This window comes from Sinocyclocheilus anshuiensis, unplaced genomic scaffold (assembly GCF_001515605.1).
Source record: "Sinocyclocheilus anshuiensis isolate Anshui unplaced genomic scaffold, SAMN03320099.WGS_v1.1 scaffold283, whole genome shotgun sequence".
NCBI classification, from domain to species: Eukaryota; Metazoa; Chordata; class Actinopteri; order Cypriniformes; family Cyprinidae; genus Sinocyclocheilus; species Sinocyclocheilus anshuiensis.
This window is the reverse complement of record NW_015549605.1, coordinates 4,248,965-4,255,092: the sequence shown is the minus strand read 5'-3', so window position 1 is coordinate 4,255,092 and position 6,128 is coordinate 4,248,965.

The following is a 6,128-nucleotide window of genomic DNA, read 5'->3' as shown; positions in this document are numbered from 1 at the left end:
ACACACATACAGCATATATTTTGAAAATATTTACATGTATTTAAATGTATATATTTATATTCATATAATTTATATCATATATAAATATATTTAATATATCAACATAACATATTTTTCTTAAATATATACATGCATGTGTTTGTATTTATATATACATAATAAATATACACAGTACACACTCATATATTATGTTAACAAAAACTTATTTTGGATGCGATTAATCGTTTGACAGCACTATATCATATTATATATATATATATATAATATGCAGTGTGTGTGTGTGTATGTGTGTATAGCATTTTCATTTAGTAATTTTGTCGGTTTTTGTCAGTTTTATCTGGTTTATATTATTTTTTGTTAATTTTTTGTTAATTTAGAACAAATTAGGCCTAAATAAATATTAAAAAACAAAATTATACAGTAGGTTTAAGTTTTCTTTAATATATGTATATATTTTGAGTTAACATTTATTATAGTTTATTATTAGTTCAACTTTATTTCCATTAGTTCCACTTTATGGCCATTAATGAGAAACACACAATACAAACCAGTACAATACACATTAAAAAAGACAGTTATACCAATACTTCCTCACAGGGGACTGATATTGCACTTCAGTAAGCCTAGGATTTGACAACATTATAATATTATTATGTGAATCGTCCAACTGACAAATAAACGTATACATCAAATTTCTCATTAAAGCAGAGAATGATTGTACTCTACCTTACAGAATAAATCACTTGCACTGCTCCTTCTTGTTTTTTTTCAGCAGGATCCTCATACAGTCATTGGACGCAACCTGAAGCTTACATAGGCTCTCTTTCTTAAACTTAACCCACAAAGGAGCAGTATAAAAAGATGTGCAATATGCTCTAAAAAGGTTTATCTTTGATCCGAACACATACAATTTTCTCACCAACATATTTGCATGAGCATATAACATCATCATCATCATCATCATCACTCATTTCATTGTTAATGATATGACCCAAATATTTTGCTGTGGTACATACATGTAATACTTGCCCTGATAAATAAAAATCTGGGAAATTCAGATCTCTGTGTTCTTTGGTTCTGCATATCATCAACACTTTTTGTATTCTACTGCACATCATATCTAATCCCATGATCAGAACATATATTAAGCAACTGTTGAAAACCAACACTACTCGGGGAAAATAACAACTAGATCATCAGCATACATAGTGATTGACTATGTATTACCAGGCATACATCCAGTCCTACAGTCACTTAATTCTTCTGACAATTCATTCATACAGACATCACAAAGGGCTGGTGAAAGTAGACCTCCTTACCGCACTCCATTACCTACTCTAAATTAATCTGAGACACAATTACCCCACTTTATCTGCATACTTTGATTAGTGTACCAATATGTCAAAATCCTTAATATGCTATTAGATACGCTCCTTAGTTTACTGAACAACTTTTGATGATTAACTCTATGGAAAGCTTTAGAAGCATCAATAAAGCCATCAATTGAGCCTAAGCTAATTATTATTAGTTTATCATATCAAACTTTATATATATATACTGTATATATATATATATATATATATACTGTATACATATATAGTTTTTGTTAACTGTATCAACCCTGCTTCTAGTAATTGATAAGATCTAATAACCAGAGACTGTGGGTGTGTGCTCAGGTGAAACATGAGACGCGCTGTGTGCACCTGTCTTACCTGCTCGAGCGCTACTTCTCCGTCTTAGAGAAACCTCGGTGAAATCCTCTCGAAGACTGAGAAATGTCTTATCGCAAACGTCCACGAACAGGCTTCTCGGATCTACAGGTGTTTGCGTGTTTCCTCCGACGCACTCGGTAACGCAGTCATGATGCATCACCGGAAGTACTCACCACCGCGCTTCTGCGCCGTCGGCTCGCCGCTAGACCTGCCTCAGCTCAACCGATTACCCACCTTTCGGGTGGAAGAAGCTGAGCCGATGGAGAAGAATTCACCCAAAGCCAAATCCAGAATGCGCAACGCCAAGGTGAAGGCGGTGAGGAGAGCTCCGTCTCCCCAGAGACCGCGCGTCTCTCCAAACCCCGCGCAAAGCGACGCGCTGCCCAAGACGGCAGAGAACGGTGGACAGCGGTCTAGAAAGAGGGGCTTCAAACCCCCAGATGTGAGGACGATATTCGAACCTTCGGCCAAAGACCCGCGCGTAAAAGAGGAGAAAGGAGAAGGACACACGTTTTGTGAAGACGCGACGTACGCTTGGTGCGATGTGTGCTGCTCGTATATCTTTCAAGGTGGCTTGACATGCACAGGTGAGAACTTTTATTTTTATCATGTTATTATTATATTATATTATTTGCCTAGACAAGGTCTATTCATTAGCATATTGTGCTCTTCATCAAGACACTGCATATTGCCCCTGTAGTTAAAAAGCGGCAGGTAAATAGAAATTATTACATTATACTAGTTCATAAACACATCATAAACTCTATGCATGTTCTTGAGATTCCTCACACATCACACACTCTTTTACAGGCATGCTGACAGACTGGTTTAGGCTTGTGTATTCACTGTGTTGTACCTTGGTCACCCACATTTACTTATGTCACAAATATGCCTAATAATTATACATGACAATGCCGATAGCTAAGTGTAATCATAATTCATTTGATCAAATCCAGGACTCAGGTTCTACACAAACTGAACATTTGTAGCTGTAATGGTCACTGGCAGTGACGGTTAACATTATCATTCCTGACTGAATGCCTTGCATTGTTTCAAGTAGTGAAAACATTCCTAAAAAGCATATGCAAAGCATTACCTGCTTCCACCTGCAGACAAATTTGTATTGTAAATTTAGTCATCCTAAAAAAGCATGATCATACTTATGGCTAGCAGTGAAATGCAAGGGTATTTCTTTGGGGTTTTGATTCAATTAGACACTCGTATGAATGTTACCAAAGTCCCCAGTTCATTCTCCTTAATGTGTCTCTCCGTGTCAGAACTGCCTTTGTGCAGAGGTTGTCCATTCACAAGAGTTAACTCAAATGGAACAACTGGACAAAGGTAACTTTCACTGAGTCTTCTGACTGCTAGACTCGAGTGATCAGGTAATTGAGAGCGACAAAGTTACTGACTTGGCTGATTAGCCTGAAAGCTTGTTTTTAGAGCGGCCATCCAATTTTCATGTGAACTAGTCTGTAATTTCATTATTAGTACATTTTAAGGGGCCACTTACAGATCCTGAATGATGTTAAGGTGGATAATGAGTTTGCTTGCAGTGGTTTGGGGGTTGTTAGATTTGTTTAGGTTTGTGTAATGTGGGTGGATTGGTGTGGGTCAGTGACCATGTTTACATGCACATGCACATGATTAATTACCAAAGTCTGTCATATTTCAATTTAAATCTAAATAAGACAGCAAGAATATTGATATTGTATGGGATGTAACAGTGATATTTTATTGTTTACTAAAACTATTAAAAATAAATTTTGGTAAATTTATTTATTTGTGATATTTAAAAATAATTCTAATATTTTATATGAATGTTTTTAATCACACACACACACACACACACACACCCAAAATATGGTTAAGTAGGCACACACACACACACACACACACATATATATATATATATATATATATATATATAAATAAAATGTAGAAATAAAGTTCAAGTACTACTAATAAAATAAAAATAAAAAAATAAATATAAATAAACTAAAGCTAAACAGAAATGTAAACAAACAAAATAGAAAAAAATCACATAACAAAATTCTAAAAATGTACTAAAATTCCCTTAGTAATATACACTGTTCATTTGCATATATCCAAATAAAAGTGTTATGAAAAAATGGTAAAAAGAACATTCATAGATATGTTTATTCAGAATATGCTGATTACATGTACAGTTTTCAGGAATATCCAAAAGCAATGAAGCATATTAATGTAAATATACATGCTTTTTTATTTTAAATTGTAAAGTGCGCATGAAACATGGTCTCTGACAGTTTCCTCCGCATGTATCTTATGTTTTTTTGCCACCTGTAATATCAGGAATGGTTGTGATGGAGTTTGCTAATGGTCTTAATGACTTAATGAATCTTTAATGCAGTGAAAGAAGTTTTCGGCCTATTAACTGGTTTCCACTGTAGCATCTCTGTATTTCTCTTCACTTCATTGCAAACAATAGTCTGTATGTACAGTATACCTAAGCAAAACGAACAAAGATATCTTTTTCGCACCTTTGTGGGTCACATTCCTTTGGCCCTCTCAGCTAGACTGTATTGTGTGCTGCTATTTGACACCCACCTGTTGGCTCCCCAATGTCCATCTGTCTGTTTGTGTAACGCCAGTGACAGTGTGTCTAGAGAAGGCACACCGTCCTGTCACAGCACAACCGGATCACAATGGGCTTCCCCTCAACCAGCTGTCACAGGGGGATCATGGGGGCCAGAGAACAACTGCACACACACACACAATGACAGGAGACCACAAGCAGTTAGTCAGAAGCTGTGATGCAGAGAAGATATTTCAGCCTGTAAATGCTCAAGGGTTGAAGTGAGGCTCGATGTTGTTCTGGTCATGGGTCTGAGGAAAGGCTTTGCGAGAACTTTGAGAAGACTTACTGGAATCCTCTACCGCTTCCCGAAAGCCATGCGGCGCTCCGGGCGACTGGAAGTTAGTCTGCTGTGGAAGTCATCCGGTGGGTCCAGATCTCTTTAGTGTTTTGTAGTTTTATCATTCAGGCAAGTGGAAATTAGATGATGACTTCATACTCAGCAGTGCAATGTCTATGGAACAATGAGGACAAATATTAGTGTCATTTAATCAATCTAGATTTTTATATTTTCTGAAACATATTGTTAGTGGTTGCATATGCAAAAATCACTGCTATGATGCTAAATGTTGCGTGTGGTTGCTAGGTCATTGCAATGGGGTTGCTTACTGGCATGAGTCAAAATAGTCATTCTCCAATGGAAATTATAAGCCTAAATTTAAACTATACTGGTCTTTATTGCATATAGCAGGGGTTTTCAAACACGGTGGTGCACAGGGGGTCCGTGGAAACGTTTAGGGAACAAGCATTAAATTATTATTAATAATAATAATAATAAATAAGATAAAATAAATAAGTAATATATTAAAATAAATACAATTATTTTATTATTATATTATTTAATTGTATTTATTTTAAATGAAAATAAATACATAAACAGTAGTAGTAAAAATTATATTAAAATAGATTTTAAAATGATGAAAACAAACAAACTAGCAAATATAAGTATAAATCATAAGTATAAGTATAAATCATATTAAAATAAATTAGTAAATAAATAAGTACAGTACTATAACAATACAGTCATTTCAAATGTAATAATGTCACGTAATAGAAACTAAACATTTTTCCAAATAATATTTTTGATATATTTATAATCATATTTTAAATTTTTGAATACTTTAAATCTAGTTAATTAAGATTTTACTAAGATTTAGTCTTAAAATCAAATGTATTTCCAATGTATAATGGCTATAGGATTAAACTGAATCTAAACTGTGATGTTGAGCAATGCTTTTACTGTTACTGTGGTCTGAGATTGCGGTTAAAAAAAAAGGAGAGAATCAAGGACGAAAGACAGAGCAATTGGGACGTCCTGTCTATTATTCAGCACATCTGAATGATTAAGTTAACATGGTGCTCATTTTCTTCAGCACAGACGCCTGTTGCTCACAGGTTTGACTAAACAGTCATCATCTATAGACAGTGATTATTTGGTGGTCTGTCTGTGTGTGGTGTATGTTGTGTTGCTGGGGGCCGTACTCAGGTGATGTAATGTAAACCTCACGCTTTTCAGGCACAAATGCAGTGCTAAGTATCGCAATGCCAACAGCTACAGACTCCCACCAAGCACTAAAAACATCCGCTGAAGGACAGAGTCGAGTCTAAACAGCCAACACCAGTGTGGGAAGAGGTTCACGATAACATGCCGAATAGATCACCGGTTTAACGTCCATTGACTGAGTGACTAAAGTCATGCAAAAGAATGGAGCGTCTTCTTAATGTTTTGTCACAGGCAGGTGTTGTTATGTGTGTGTGTGTGTGTGTGTGTGTGTGTGTGTGTGTGTGTGTGTGTATTG